Genomic DNA, 17,780 nt, shown 5'->3' on the forward strand with positions numbered 1-17,780 from the left:
CCGCGAGCTGGACACGAACGGGACGCGAGCTGGAATGGATCGAGTCGCTTCTATCGGGTCGCGGACGTCCTTTGTTGCTTGATCGGGAAAGCCTTGATTGTCGGACGCGAGCTGTCTGATGCTGTCGCGAACAAGGAAGAGGTCGCGTGCTGGAGCTGCTCTCGGGTCGCGAACGTCTGAGTTAGGATCAAGAACGCCTTGGGCTGAAGCTGATCGGGGACGCGAGCTGGAACAGATACGGGAACAAGAGACGCGATCGGGGTTTAGGGTTCGTCGGATCGCCGGCTAGGGTTAGAGTTTTAGGGTTTTTCGATTTGGGTATTAGCTTAGGGATTTAGAGTTTCGTGCTGATAACGTGTTATAAAAGTAATGGAAAAGTCTATCTTTATTCATAACATAGAGGTTTTTTATATAGAAGATTACACCGTCATAGATAAATGGAAAAATTACAAATCATAATTTCTTGAGTATGAGCCATCCACAATCTGGTTCATAACAAATAATGAATTGCGGCTACAATTTTACCATTTGTGGAAAAGGAGAGAACCCCTATATGGCCTTATTATATTATCGTCATTTTTTTCTTGCATATATCTGCCATATGAATATACTGCAATGCGTGTGTACCTATATAGTCATTATAATCTATTAAACGTTTTGATTTAAATTCTTCGTTCTCTGGCCATTGAGAAAAATAGAAAAATATCGACATGCAAAGTTCATGTGGAGAGCTGCAATCTTTTTTCGTTAGACCAAATTTAGTGTGATTTCTCATGCACATGAAGCCTAAATTGCGGCATAACCGCAATTGGGACATAAGCAAAACTTTTTCCCAAAATATAAAGTTAGATTGGAATAAACATACCTTTATATATGATATGGTAAAATTTAAGGCTAGGAAAAAAAATCCCAATCCGAAGAACCGAACCGAACCCGATCCGAAAAAGTAGTACCAAATCTGATACGCCTTAGAAAGGATCACTCAACCGGATTGGAAAAGATATGAACTCCGAAGGAGATCTGATGGATCGATGGGTCGCACAAAGGCTGCAGATTGGCCTTTGATATTCCCGAACCAGATTGTTCCCGGATGTGACGCACCGGTCCAACAAAGAGGTGATTTTGAACCGTTGCTTGATATGACTCACAAGACCAACGGACAAGAAGAGTTTGCTTGGAGCTAACTACACCAAGGAAACAAGAAAGTTCTTATCGAAGAACAAAGAGTAAAGACTCAAAAAGTTGAAAGAAAATGGAATGATCTTATTATAAGAAGTATTTACTTATTTATACTACTTGAGGAATAGAAAAAGACTTAAGAATGTATTAAAAAAAAACTTAGTAAATCGAATCTGGATGAGAAATTTAAAGACAATGTATTAAAACTCTTGGATCTCAGATCTGGTCAAAGAGACTCTTCGGCTAACGTCCATGTTCGTCTGAACCAAGTGGTTCCTTCGCGGTAAGGAGCAAGACGGTCGCGGCTTGATCCGGGCAGTCTGTTGGGTAAGGCTCATGCGCCAACTTGGTTCCAGCACGACCCAAGTCTTTGGACAGTTGAAGAATCTGTGCCTTAGAGAAATTTTGATTGTCAAAGTTCAGGAACTGATCATACTGTCCGGCTGATCCATCAGTACATTCATCGGGACACTCGGCTCAGATCAGACGGACCAAAAGGGAAATACTATGGTCTGTCACGGGTTCTTCTCGATCAAAGTGAGTTCTGGCTTGACCATCAGTCTTGGCTTGGCGAGTGGTGCGGGGAAGACGGGCTTCGGTTCGGTCGGTTCGATCGTCTGGACGTGGTTCCAGCCTTAGCCTCTTTCTGGACTTACGCGGGTCGATCCGGTACACGGCTCGGTCAGTTGCGCGAACCTCGGTCGGAATGATCTGATCGTCCTGAGCTCCATCCTGGACTGGTTCCATGTACTGATCCATGTACTGAGGCGGATCATTCCCTCCCTCTTCAAAAGGATTTGTCCACAAATCTGGATCATCTGCAAGAAAAGGAGATAAATCAGAAATATTAAAGCTTGAGGATATGTCATACTTACCTTGCAAATCAAGCTGATAAGCATTGTCATTGATTTTCATAAGGATCTGAAAAGGACCATCGACCCTAGGCATGAGTTTGGACTTTCTTTCTTCCGGAAATCGTTCCTTCCTAAGATGTACCCAAACAAGATCACCCTCCTCGAAAACGACCTTCTTTTTCTTCTTGTTTGCCTTTCTTGTGTACACCTCGGTTTTGGCTTCAATGTTGGCACCAACTGTCTCATGCAACTTCTTGATCGTGTCCGCCTTCCTCTTGCCATCTGTACTAACTCTTTCACTCAAAGGCAAAGGCAAAAGATCAAGTGGAGATAAGGGATTGAAACCGTAAACAACCTCAAAAGGAGAAAACTTGGTAGAAGAATGCAATGAATGATTGTAAGCAAATTCAACATGAGGCAAACTTTCATCCCAAAGTCTAAGATTTTTCTTAACCAATGATCTAAGCAATGCAGACAAGGTCCGGTTCACAACCTCGGTTTGACCATCAATTTGAGGATGAAAAGTGGTGGAAAACATCAATCTAGTTCCTAGCTTAGACCATAACGTTTTCCGGAAATAACTAAGCAACTTAGCATCACGATCAGAAACAATGGTCTTAGGCATTCCGTGCAATCTAACAATTTCCCTAAAGAATAGATCAGCAACTTGCACAGCATCATCAGTCTTATGACAAAGTATGAAATGAGCCATTTTAGAGAATCTATCAACCACCACAAAGATAGAATCTCGACCAAATTTAGACCTAGGCAATCCAAGCACAAAGTCCATAGATATGTCAACCCAAGGATGAGAAGGAATGGGAAGAGCAGAATACAAACCTTGAATTTTGGTTTTAGACTTGGCTTTCTTGCAAACCACACATCGGCCACAAATCCGTTCTACATCCTTCATCAAACTCGGCCAATAGAAGTGCTCATACACTACCTTGTGCGTTTTCTTGACTCCAAAGTGTCCCATAAGGCCTCCTCCATGAGCTTCCCTGAGAAACAACTCCCTCAAAGAACATTGGGACACACACGAACGGTTATCAAAGAATAAAAATCCAGAAGCTTGATAATAGTTTCCATAGGCCGTCTTGGAACACTTTTTGAACACTTCTTTGAAATCCGAATCAGTTGCATAAAGATCTTTGATAAATTCGAAACCAAGCAACTTTGTTTCAAGAGCTGAAAGAAAACATACCTCCTGGACAAGGCATCGGCCACCACATTTTCCTTACCTTGTTTGTACTTGATCACATAGAGAAAAGTCTCAATGAATTCGACCCAACGGGCATGTCTCTTGTTCAGCTTCTGCTGGCCCTTAAAGTGTTTCAAAGACGGATGATCCGTGTGGATCACAAACTCCTTTGGCCAAAGATAATGCTGCCATGTTTGAAGAGCCCTTACCAAAGTATATAACTCCTGGTCATAGGTGGGGTAGTTGAGCGTGGCTCCTCCAAGTTTCTCACTAAAATAAGCAATGGGTTTCCTGTCCAGCATTAGAACAACACCAATACCAACACCCGAGGCATCACATTCAATTTCAAAAGTCTTAGAGAAGTCAGGAAGAGTAAGCAAAGGAGCTTGAGTTAACTTCCCTTTTAGAATCTGGAATGACTCTTCTTAGGCTTGTTCCCACATGAACCCAACGTTCTTCTTGATCACTTCAGTAAGCGGAGCGGCTATGGTACTGAAGTACTGGATGAATCGTCTGTAGAAGCCGGCTAGGCCATGGAAACTCCTAACTTCGCCCACGGTCGTTGGACTCGGCCAATCTCGGATGGCTTTGATCTTTTCCTTGTCCACTCTAAGTCCATCAGCACCTACAACAAAGCCTAAGAACACCACGTGATCTGTTCCAAAAGAGCATTTTCCAAGATTTGCAAAAAGTTTTTCTTTCCGTAGAACATCAAGAACAGATTTCAAGTGCATCTTATGATCATCAAGGTTCTTTCTGTAGATAAGAATATCATCAAAGTAAACAACCACGAAATGACCAATGAAAGACCTCAAGATATGATTCATCAAACGCATAAAAGTGCTAGGTGCATTAGTGAGACCAAATGGCATGACAAGCCACTCATACAATCGTAGTTTCGTCTTAAATGCAGTTTTCCACTCATCACCTTCTTTCATTCTAATTTGGTGATAGCCACTTTTCAAATCAATCTTAGAGAATACTGACGAACCATGCAACTCATCTAGCATGTCATCAAGCCTAGGGATGGGATGCCTATACTTTACCGTAATGTTGTTGATGGCACGACAATCCACACACATGCGCCAAGATCCGTCCTTATTGGGCACTAGGAGGACTTGCACAGCACAAGGGCTAAGGCTCTCCCGGATGTAACCTTTCTCCAAAAGGTCTCCAATCTGTCTCTGAAGTTCCTTGGTCTCCACCGGATTGGTTCGATAGGCTGGCCGGTTCGGTAGAGATGCACCTGGAACAAAATCGATCTGATGTTCTATGCCTCGCACTGGTGGAAATCCTTTGGGATACTCATCTGGAAAAACATCAGAAAAGTCCTGCAAAACATCTAGCAAATCACTCGGAATCTCTGGTGCAGAGTCAGAAGAAGGTGAGGTCATAAGAGATTCTTTATACACAAGTAAAAGAATTGGCTTTTGAGAGTAAAGAGATCTCTTGACCTGACTTTGTTTGATAAAGAAGTTGGAATTTCTGCAGGTTCGTCCGGCTTAGACTCTTGGTAGCGCTTCTTCTTAAGTTGGACCTGATCTTGGTGAACTTCCAATGGTGACAAAGGAGTGTCGGTTTGTGAAGCCATCATGCACGGCTCTCTTATCAAACTGCCATGGACGGCCCAGAAGGACATGACAAGCGTCGATAGGAAAAAAGTTGCAAACAACCTCATCCTCATATCGTCCAATGGTAAGAGGGATTGTGACTTGCTCCTTTACATACTGTTCACCGGTTTAATTCAGTCATTCCAACCTGAAAGGTCGAGAAAGAGGTCGAGTAGCCAGCCTAAGTTTCCTGACAAGAGTATCACTAGCAACATTAGTACAACTCCCACCATCAATGATCAACGAACAAACTTCTCAGAGATTAAACAACGAGAATGAAAGAGATTATCCCTTTGTTCTTTTTCATTGGTTTTGGGTTGAACACTCAAGGAACATCTAGTAACAAGTAGTGGTCCATGAGCTTGGTAATCAAAGCTGTCCTTTTCATCAAAGATCGGCTCAGAATCACTATCAAAGGTCGGGCCAAGGTCATGGTCCGTGTGGCCGTCCGTTTCGTCGAAGATGGGATCGTCCAAGCCTTCCTAGCAACGAGTAATGGCCCGTGATGTGGGTAGTTAAAGGACTCGGCTTCCTCATCAAAGATAGGGCCAAGATCTTCCTTGTCCTCCTGCTCGTCCTTGGACTCAACCTCTCCATTCTCCATGAGAATCATAACTCTTTGGTTTGGACATTTGTTCGCATAGTGTCCTAGACCTTGACACTTGAATCATCTGATGTCTCATGCACGGCTAGGATTCTCAATAGCTTTCCTTTGTCAACACGAGCAGGAACATCAGTCTTTAAAGCTGTATTTGTTGTGGAAGAAGACTTACCTTTGTCTTGATAACTTGGCTTAGGAGCAAAGGACGGTTTAGGAGCAAAGGTCGGCTTTGAGTAGCTCTTCCTTTTGACATGTTGTTCGATCAGGATGGCCTTGTACAACATTTGCTCCACGGTTCCATACTTTTGAAGCTACATACGGTCTTGGATGTCTCGGTTGAGGCCAGAGAGAAACCTAGCCATAGTAGCGTCCATGGGCTCGTCTACATCGGCCTTGATCATCAAAGTTTCCATCTCCTAGTGGTAGTCTTCTGTGGACTTGGTGCCTTGAAGCAAACGTCTGAGTTTCTGGTGGAGGTCTCGGTGATAATGGGCAGGAACAAAACGTCTCCTCATCAGCATGGAAAGCTCGTCCCATGTCCCAATCGGTCTTTCACCTGTTCTCCTCCTGTGGGTCACAACTTGATCATACCAATTAACAGCATAGCCGAAGATTTCAGTAACAGCTAGTCTAACTTTCTTAAGTTCAGAAAAGTTTTAACAATCAAAGACATGTTCAATTTTTCTTTCCCATTCAAGAAAAACATCAGGATCATTTTTACCCTCAAAAGGTGGGATTTTCAGTTTCAATCCTCCTAAGCTATCATCAGTACGTCCATTTCTAGCAAAAGGATTGGTATCACCTGGTTCCTAGTTTCTGTGACCTCTCCTAGGTCGATTTGTGGATCGGATGTCGTCCTCATGAGAGTCCTCCTCTCGGATCTCATCATCAGACCGGCTCGGCCTCCTCGGGCGATCTCTCCTGGTTCCGGTTCGAGGACGCGGCTGTTGACTGTTCTGGATCTCGTCTAGCCTTAGATGGATCTGCTCAAGACCTGCGTTCATAAGGTTAGTAAAAGAATCATTCAAAGCTCGCATCTGCAAGTTAGATAAACCGGCCACTGAGTTTCTGGGTTGGCTCCTTTCGTCTCCACTACTCATGGATTTCCTGAAAATTCTTTAAGACACGAAAAGTTAGATCAAAACCTCACACTCTCAAGTGTTTGATCTCGCCCACTCACGTGTTTCTCTCAGATTTTTGGTAAACACTCAAAAAGCCTTATACTCAAGGTTCTAAGAGATCTAATCAAGGAATCCCAAGGGACAAACTTCAAGCAAACAAGGGAATTTTTTTTTTGTATGATAGATAGAAAAGAGAGAACTTTTGGTTTTAAAATCCGTTTTAACCACCTCAAAGGCTGGATTTCTCCTCAGCCAGCATGTTTTCTCTTCTACCACCAATCTACAAATAAAACTCTTTGAAATCGCTTTTTTTTTTAAATCGTAGATCTTTTTTTTTTTTTTTTTTTTTTTTTTGGATGGTAATGAGGGGCCCGGATTCAACACAAAGGTTGCGGATTGGCCTTTGATATTCCCGAACCAGATTGTTGCCGGATGTGATGCACCGGTCCAACAAAGAGGCGATCTTGAACCGTTGCTTGATATGACTCACAAGACCAACAGACAAGAAGAGTTTGCTTGGAGCTAACCACACCAAGGAAACAAGAAAGTTCTTATCGAAGAACAAAGAGTAAAGACTCAAAAAGTTGAAAGAAAATGGAATGATCTTATTATGAGAAGTGTTTACATATTTACACTACTTGAGGAATAGAAAAAGACTTAAGAATGTATTAAAGACAAACTTAGTAAATCGAATCTGGATTAGAAATTTAAAGACAATGTATTAAAACTCTTGGATCTCATATCTGGTCAAAGAGACTCTTCGGCTAACGTCCAGGTTCGGCTGAACCAAGTGATTCCTTCGCGGTAAGGAGCAGGACAGTCGCGGCGTGATCCGGGCAGTCTGTTGGGTAAGGCTCATGCGCCAACTTGGTTCCAGCACGACCCAACTCTTTGGACAGTTGAAGAATCCGTGCCTTAGAGAAATTTTGATTGTCAAAGTTCAGGAACTGATCATACTAGCCGGCTGATCCATCAGTACGTTCATCGGGACACTCGGCTCGGATCAGACGGACCAAAAGGGAAAGACTATGGTCTGTCTCGGGTTCTTATCGATCAAAGTGAGTTCTGGCTTGACCATCAGTCTTGGTTTGGCGAGTGGTGCGAGGAAGACGGGCTTCGGTTCGATCGTCTGGACGTAATTCCAGCCTTAGCTCCTTTCCGGACTTACGCGGGCTGATCCGGTACACGGCTCGGTCAGTTGCGGGAACCTCGATCGAAATGATCTGATCGTCCTGAGCTCCATCCTGGACTGGTTCCATGTACTGATCCATGTACTGAGGCGCATCAAAAGCCGAACCAAAATTGATTAAATATCCGAACGGATTCAAAATTTTGGTATCTAGAGAACCGAAACCGAATCCGATTAGAATCGAAGTATTTTGGGACCCGAATATATCCGAAATAGAATTATATACCTAAATATATTAATTATTTTTAGATTTAATGTATATTTAAAAACATCCAAAATATATAAGATACTTTTAAGTTGTCTAAAATACTTAAAAATATATACAGATAGTCAAAGGTAAATTTCTAAAATAGCTAAAATATACGCAAACCAATATATATGTTAAGTTTAGGTATTTTCAATTATCTATTGATTCTCTATCCAAATATTCAAACCAAACCAATTTGTATGTTAAGTTTAGGTATTTTGACATATGTTATTCAAATTTATATGCAATATATTATTTTTGTTTAATAATTTTAAGAAATTTAAAGTATATAATGAATTTTAAATTTTAAAAATAATTTAAACGTGATATCCGAACCTGAACCAAACCAGCAAAGATCCGAACCGAATCCGAACCAAAATTTAGAAATACCCGAATGGGGCTGAAATCTTTGACCCTGAAAATTCGAACCGAACCGAATAGGTATCCAAACGTTTACCCTTAGTAGAATTAAAGTTTTAGATATTTGTTATAGATGTATTTTGTTTGAGATTTTACTTGTAGGTTTGAGAAATTTTAGTGTGAGAAATTTTAGTTTGAGAAATTTTAATTATTTATTTGTAAATTTTATAAACTAAGATATAGTTATTTTAGGTACTTTGCTTTCTAGAGAAAAAAGAATAAAAAATTCTATGACATTAAAAACGTCTTTGTAAAACATGATGGGGATACATTTGTGCTTTAGAAAAAAATAGATTTGGAAATATTTTACATCCCTTTTAAACCAGTTGCCAATCATCACTATATACTTCTTCCATTTTTAAAATATTTATTCAACTTTTACAGATATTAAAAATAATAAATAGTTATATTTCAATTTATTATTTATATATACTATGATGTTTCCAATATTATTGAAGATAATATTTAATCAATCTAAATACGTTTAATTAATATTTTGACGAGATTACAATTTACTTATACCAATTAATGAAAATATTTTAAAATTTTAGAAAATTTATTTTGTGGAATAAGAAAAAGTCAACAAAACTATATTTTGAAAACAGAAAGAATAATGGTTAGTTGCTTATGAAATATATTTTTTTGAACCACAGAATACTTAATTAAAAAGATAAAGTGGGCTTAGAACTAAGGCCCAGAGTTGTTATAGAAAGCCATACAGTAATTTGCTAAAAGGTCCGCATGCCAAGTAAAATCTCTAAAGATGAAGGAAATGGGACAAAAAGAAAAATGTGAAGATGAAGAGTTGATAAGAAGATCGCTGTCCGAAAGTACTCGGTGAAGTTGTGCCGGACGACGTCTTGAGGAGATCGCTTTGACGATCGCTTGAGAATCTGATCGGAGCCAGATGTGAGTGATGTCAAGAGTTGTTGCTTGAGTTAGGGCTTCCCTAATTTTCAGTGCCTCAGCCATGGAAGGAGAAGAGACATGTTTCTTGATGAGATCGCCACAATTCAGTTCAGTAGCTATTTGGTCTGTGAAGATCCACCCAAGTTCAGCCATTTTTGTTTTTGCTTTCCACGAGGCATCGGAGTTACATATGACGGTTGGAAGATGGATGTCTACCATCGCAGGAGGTGGAGGTTTCGTCTTTGTGATTGTGATAGGCATCGGTTGAGCTCGTTTCTACTCCTTGACGCATGTGATTGCTTTTGTGGATGTCTCTTGTGGCGAGAGTTGGAAATTCTGGAATACAAGAAAGTTCCGAGAAATCCAAATCATCCAACATAACCACAAAAAGAGGTTAGAGCAGACTCCGTAAGTTGTGAGGGTTGTCCAATTGTGTAAATCCTGGAGAGTATGTTTGAAAGAATTGTCTTGGTTTGGCGCCAATGTCTGTTTCCATGGACTAAGCTTCCAAATTTATGTTGCAAAGTCACAATGGAAGAGCAGGTGGTTGATGGATTATGATGCTCCACATCTGATGCAAGCAGTGTTTGTTAGGATACCTCGATGTTGCAGGTTTTCCCCCGTTGGCAAGACATTATGAGCTACCTTCCACATAAAGAGTTTAAGCATTGGTATGAGGGGTTTTGTCCAGATATTCTGTAACGCCCCGCCCGCCCACGGTTAATGGGCCATCCACCCCCGCTCACTCGGCCCGTGGGTCCCATCCCATCTGACGGGGGTGCGTAATTTTCCAAGGCCCAAGAGACTTGTTTGCTGACCCATGCAATCACCACATGAACCTTTTCCCGTGCTTTGGCCTCACTCGCAAGGTGTCGTGAATCACTTCCCGATAGGTCACCCATCCTTTCACTACTCCAGCCCAAGCACGCTTAACTCTGGAGTTCTAAACGGATGTGTGTCGGAAAAGGTAAGTAAACTTTGGTGACGTAGGTAGCCAAATCAATTCTCTTAAGTCTTTCCATATATCACAACTCGGGATGTTATAATTCACCCCCTCTCAAAGAACGCAACGTCTTCGTTGCGCCCCACGACAGGTCTCAAAACGCCTCTCGGGTAAGAATCGAGATGGCTAACCAGTTCTGATACCACTTGTAACGCCCCGACCGCCCATGACTAATGGGCCACCCACACTTACTCTCTCGGCCCGTGGGCCCCATCCCATTCCAACGATCGGTTCGTTACTTTTTCAAAACACGAAAGTTTTGTTTACTAACCGTGCAATCACCACATGGCCTTTCCCCGTGCTTTGGCCTCACTTGCACAGTATCGCGAATCACTTTCCGATAGGTCACCCATCCTTCCACTACTCCAGCCCAAGCATGCTTAATCATGGAGTTTTAAACGGATGTGTGACGGAAAAGGTAAGTCAGCTTTGGTGACATAGGTAGCCAAATCAATCCTCTTAAACCTTTTCATATATCACAACTCGAGATGTTACATATTCTTTGTCCAGTCCTATTTCACATTGGGTGCATCAGGGGTGGAGAGTGAAGCTTGAAGCTTATCTGCCTACATCGAGAAGTAGCCTGATCGTGCAGTGTAGGTTCCAGACTTCTGTAGTGGCCATATGTAGGTGTCTTGCGCATTCATAGTGCTAGGATGGATGGTTAGGATACAATCCTTTTGCTCTGGCATGAGAATATCAATAAGAGCGAAGTTTTATTCCTTTGTTTCTCCACTACGAATGTCAGTAACTAGGAGAACTTGGTCTTTTTGTGTAACAGGTCCATAGGGTCTTAGATTAGCCTCTAGATTAATCCATTAATCAGACCATAATATTGTAGACTCACCGTTTCCTATTGCTTTTCCGAGGTGGTTCAGGAGTAAGTCTATGCCTACAAGGATACCTCTCCATCCATGTGAGATAGAGGAGCTCGCAGTAACTTTGAGGAAGGAGGTTGTATTGCAGTATTTGCCAAAAATGATCCAAGAGAGTAGGCATTCCGGTTTTGTAATGAGTCTCCAAGCTAATTATGCCAACAGCGCCTGGTTAATCATCTGAACATCTCTGAAGCCCAAACCTCCCAGTTTCTTTGGGTAAGTAAGCTTATCCCATGCGATCCCACAAATTTTCCTTTCTCCATCCTTACTATCCCACGAGAAGCGAGTGAGTACTGACTGTATCTTTTTACACAGGCTGAGAGGTAGCTGAAAGCATTACATAGCAAATGTGGGGATTGCGGAGAGGATAGACTGAAGCATGGTTGCTTTACGTGCTGTGGGGAGGAACCTATTATACCAGCTTAGGGAGATTTTTTTGATACGGTCAACAATCGAAGAGAAGAGGCGTTTTTTTCCGTTTCTCGAAATGTATTTGCATGTTCCACCTCCTTTCTCAATACCTAGCTGTTGTTTGACCCTGAGTCGCACATCCTGAGGTGTTTTCGATGAGAAAGTGCTGGACGATTTAAGTACATTTATTTTATGACGAGAGACTGTCTCATAATCTTGTAGGATTGTCAGCTGCGAAGAGACGCTATTTGGATCGCTCTTGGTAAAGAAATATATTATTTAAGTTTAAGAAAAAATACTAATTATGGGTTTAATATCCTGATTTTTCCCACAAAGTTAAAATTTATTAACTTAAAAACAGAATACATGAGTACAAGTTCTAAAAAAAAAAAGAATATCTGAGTACAAACATGGAATAAGCCACTTATGAGGATATATTTAATCATTGTAGAAAACTCCATTTGAAGCCCTTTTTGGCTATATTGTGCCTAATTATTGTAAATACATCTAACAAAAGAAAAAGAAGAGATTTGAAATTTGCAATTCCAGAACTCTAAATCACTAAGAAAACTGATAATAAATATCAATAGATAGTCGATCATGGAGAATACGAAATAAAGATTGAGAATCTCCTTCAAAAATGATATGTTGATATCCTAGCGACCAACAAGTTTGCATTGCTTACACCAAAAAAAAAAAACAAACTTGCTTTCCACAGAGAAGGACTTTTCCTTCGGCTTCGATACTATTTGTAGCAAAACCCAAACGAGCAGCTCCCCAATGACGAGCACATCCCATAATCCAACCAGCAGTAACATGATCAGTGTGCTGATCAAAAGCAATTAAGAAAACATACACAGGGGCGGGTCCAATGTTTTTCCTCCAGTTGCCTTGTTAGGGAAGTAATATCTGGGAAAGTGGGTGGTTTTGTTTGGGTTGAGATGATCCATTCATGTGTATCCGCGGTGATAACGGTTGTGTTGTACATTTTTAAAATTAGTTGATTCCAAGATTTCTATATTTCCGTTAGGAACTTAGGATCCAATACGGTTAAGAGTTTTTGGCGAATGGTTAGTGATGAGCAATTTTGAATATCAAACATGCATTGCATATTGGTTTCCAGATTGTCATCAAGGTAGAATAAAATTAGTATAGAATCCTGACTAAACAATTTATTTCGGGGCTTGGTAACCCACTGTAGAATGATTAGTGGTTATATTTTTTTAACCAAGTTGTGGTACCGTGATAATTTCTTGGGCCTTGGTATGTTTCCACATGAATTTGATTTTTTTGGAAACCAAATTATCATTATTTAATCAGTTTGGACTTGGGCTTTAGCCCAAATGATTAACATGATAGGCTGTAACAGACGATCGGTCCACCCTATACTATTAGTTGGAAGGCATTCTAAATTCGGGTCAGACAGTGTGATAATCAGTTCACTCCGTAGAACTAAAGCGTTCTTGCGAGACTGACCGGATCAATGATATAAAAAAAACATTTTTAAAAATATTATTTGGAAGAGTTTGGAAAAACACTTCCACTTTTTGATCAAGGATTCTATCGAGCCCCTTGGTCATAAACTAAAAGTATAATTTTGGCAAAATTTTACCTGAGCATAGATATTGATGAAGCGTGACTTCAATGTTTTTTGTGTAAAAGAAAATGCCAAATTAATTTAATATTTGGGTGAATTAATGTACTAGCTACTAGGGAAAATTAAGTAAATTACCATAACATAAGATGTGACATATATGCACATAGGAAAACACCCTTCTCCTTCAGCTTAAGTGGACGTGAAACACTTGTTAGGGTCTTAGTGAGCTTTGCGAACAGTAAAGTATAAAATACTATTCTATTTTTTATGTGCAAATAGAATGGTTGCAAAAATCCCCTGTTCGAAAACGCGTTTTGGCAGCTGTATACTCGCCGGAAAAGCATGACCAAGTGGCACACCATGGCGTTTTACTCCAATTCGGTTGATTTTCATCGGATAAAAAATAAAAGCTAATTTTTAGTTCGAAATCACAAAAGTTGTGATAGATTTGGTCTATTTGTGTTACACGCATAATATTAGCAAGCAAAGAAAAAAGGAAAAACAGTTACCAAAATCGTAGAGGGCAAGGTTGAAAATGGGGTTATTTTCGTTATTTTGCATTTATTTAACCTAGCACTTACAACAATGAAAGAGTAGGCCACTCTGATACTCGAACCCGGGTCGTGTGAGACTTTAGGTTAAGGAGAAGCCACTAGACTAGGAATAAAAAATGAGATTGGTAGAGATAGTTAGTATATAACTCTTACATACATATAAATGCCCTAAAACTAATCCGTGATTAATCCTCGATTAATCCTCGATTAATCTCTGATTTTTTCATTAATCGCTAGGTCCAACCCGAGCGCACGGATAACGCCTAGCAAATTTTCGAACATGGCAAAATCAAATGTGAGTGTGAGGGAAATAAAGAGAATGAGCGATTGTAAAATTACATTTCTATTTATATTTACTAAATATAATAGAAACAACAAATAATGTCTCATTTGCAAATTAATGTATAATATAATACAGATTTAAAATTCAGTTTATGTATTATAAATAAAATTTATAAAAACTATATATCTTTTTAAAAAATGTAAAACATCAAAATAGAAAACTAAATAATTGTTTTAAGACAAACTAAAAGCTATTAAAAATTGAAAGAGAAATATGATGTAAAAAAAAAAAAAAAAAACCACAACATAAACCTAGATATAGAGAAAAAGGCAACTAATATATATTGTATAAGGTATACCCTAACCATTGAATTGTAATGGACATTTAGTTAATTTTTTTTGTTACAGAATCAAATTTCCCAATATAGAAAGGGAATAAAAAAGACAACAAACAATAGAAAAATAGTTAAGAGGATTAAAAAAAGTTTTAATTATTGTTATTCCCTTAGCTTATGAACCAAACTACCAACTAGCAAGATGGCTCTTTACACCTCCAAGCTGAGACAAATAAAATGTATATAAATAATAATTTTATGTAGTGGTTTTTACTTTCTAATAATAATTACAGTGTTGAGCATTTCAGACAATATGCTCTCTTCCTCATTCTCATCTTTTTCTGCTCTAAAATATTTTCACATATTCGATGTTTTTCTTCTCTTTGCAGTATTAGAAAATGTACTTGTTGATTCTCGATATTCTTCTTCATTTTCCATATCCAAAATCACTGCCAACAGAACGTGCCTCCTGAGAAGAAAGAAACCAAGTCAAAAAATTAATATGATGATGAGTTATCATGTAACCAAAGACAACCCAGTAAGTCAGTAACAACCGTACAAAGCTAAACCCATAGCAATCATTGGTTAAGATGAAAATGAGAGCAGAATCACTTCAAGTTTCAGATAAGATGACCTCTCGATCCAACACAAATCGTTCAAGTGACAATCTTTTAAGCTATTAAGAGAATCTTCAGCTAACTAGAGTTATGTTCACACACTTGCTAACTAGAGTTATCAACCAAAGACAACTATAGAAAACTATTCAATTGAAACAAAAAGGAGGAGGATGATGGATTACGGGAGAAAGAGATTGAGAGCTTCAGAGCTTCAGAGCTTCAAACGGTTGAGAGAGTGAGAGACAAGAGACGATTGAGAGCTTCAAAGCTTCAGAGTTGAATCGAGCAACCTGAAATTCAATACAAGATCACTGCCAAGTCAGAGACAACACAAATGCACACAACAAAGTATCAACAAAGCTGTATTAACCCATCAACATTCATACCTCAAATCGCCAACGACTTGAGCCACTTGAGAAGATCCTCTTCAGTAGCTTGCTTGAGACGTGCTACTCCTAAGCAGCTCACGCTTCTTCTCAAACTCAAAAGCTAAGAAATATATCATGTTATGAGATATTGTATCAGAGCTGTGTTGGTGAAAGCAAATTAAAAAACTTCTGCTCAACGATATCAACAAACGCAGAAACGCACACAACAAAGCTCTATTAACCCATCAACATTTATACCTCAAAATCGAGCTTAAGAGCTTTGAAGGGTTGAAAGAGTGAGAGACAAGAGACGAGATTGAGAGCTTCAGAGCTTCAGAGTTGAATCAAGAGTAAGGAAGACACGAGATGACCAACCCAATAAAACCCAAACCCTAATCACCGAACATCAAAGAATTTTAGAGAAACTCATGATTCCCCAATTCTATCAAACCCTAGAAAGCTAATGATTGAATGAAATCAGATCTTTAGTGAAATTGAATCATAGGTTTGGAAGAGACGATGACGTTTTCTGTTTTCATTTTTTTAAGCACAAGTTTTATGTTTTTATTAAAATGGGTTTTCTTAATTAAAAACTAAATGAGTCAGAATTGACCCAAACCAATAGACCTATTTAACCTGTTAACTCATTAACTTGTTAACCCATTAACCTATTAATCTTTTAACCTGTTAACACATTAATCAATTAGATCAAAAATAAACAGTTCATTTGGGTTAATGGGTCAATTTGGGTTGGGTCAACCCATGGGTCATGATCCATTATGACACCCCTGCATGCGTTCTTCTAAGTTTACTATTATTTTTTTAAAGTTCTACGTTTTATTTTGTCAGAAAGTTCTACGTTTATATATTATTTTTTATCTACGTAAATACACAAAATTTTAATAAAAGAAAAGATTGTAGAAATTAAAACAAAATTGCATTCACTTCCATTTACATTGTTATAACCCCATAGACCTTGCAGCCGAGGAAAAGGGTTGGCCAACATACATCATCCTAGACAAAAAATAATAATAAGCTTCTAGACATGAATGATAATTACCATATACTAGTTTCATATTATACACAAGTTCGTTTTTCTCTTTTTTTTTTTTTTTTTTTCTGGAAATGGCATTAATCAGCAGATGTGTATATGTATGTTCTGTACATGAAAGTATATAATCAGAAATCGTTTGCTTAACTAAAAAAATTTGCGTGTTAGTCTCCGGTTCGAGTGACCGCTGAAACAATATTATATCGCATTATTGTAATTTGAGTCTGGTGGAATCCGTGTTCGAAAACGCGGCCGATTTGCCGATTTGCCGATTACTCAGTCGAGTACTCGCTAGGCGTCACCTTGCCGTAGAGAAAACACCCAATTCGGCTGGTCTAGACGGTCAACGATTTATTTCCGCGTTTGACTGCGTAATACGAAAATCGACGTGTAATTGTTTAATCCGAGTTAGTCTAATTGGACCATATATCTATTTTATGTATAATAACAACACAAAGCCCAAATTTTTTTTCTTTCTGTTTCTGTATAATTGGGCCATTTATCAGTGGTCTGATCTTTCTTTAAATACTGAGTTGAGTTTAGAATTTTATATGTCGAAGATATTCTAATGCATCTTTCTACTACACGGTGATAACTTGATCTTTGAAGATTAGAACTAACTTTTTGTATATTCTTAAGATCAAGACAATATTTTTTTGGCGTATCCCGTGTATAGAAATTAGCTTTTGTTTTTTGAACTTGATGTGTATTAGAAGAAATTTCAATATATTTTGGAGTATAAGCTTTATCTTATAAATTTATAATATATAAGCTTTATGTTATAGATTTATGAATTAGTATATATTGATTATTAAAAATTACTCCCCGATTAATTTCTGATTAATCACCGCTTTTTTGAAAACTTGCTAGGCTCGACGTTGCCGTCCGATTCGCGCCTAGCACAATTTCGAACATGGGATGGAATTATGAAATTCAGCTCCGAACATTTTGATATTAAGAACAAATACATGAAAATATACAATCATGCATGACCGATGCTTATATTAAAAAAGTTAGATGGTCGATGTAATTGTCTTTTTCTGGTGGAACTATGCGGCCAGGAGATATGTTTACGTGTTTTAATGCACTATGCGCAGTAATAATTTATTAATTTTAACCAAAACTCGAATACAAATTTTATTTAACTAAATATAAAATTAAGATAAAAATAATTTTTTTTATTTTAAATTATATTTAAAAATTTATATGTATATATTTAAAAGGGCAAATCTCCAAAATAACACCTTTCTAAGTTTATATCACAAAAATAGCAGTCAAAAACTAAAATGACCAAAATAGCACATTTCTGAGTTTATCCTTTGAAAATTTTAATTTTTTTATTTTTCAAAATTT

The sequence above is a fragment of the Brassica oleracea genome, chromosome C9 (assembly GCF_000695525.1).
Source record: "Brassica oleracea var. oleracea cultivar TO1000 chromosome C9, BOL, whole genome shotgun sequence".
Lineage (NCBI taxonomy): Eukaryota > Viridiplantae > Streptophyta > Magnoliopsida > Brassicales > Brassicaceae > Brassica > Brassica oleracea.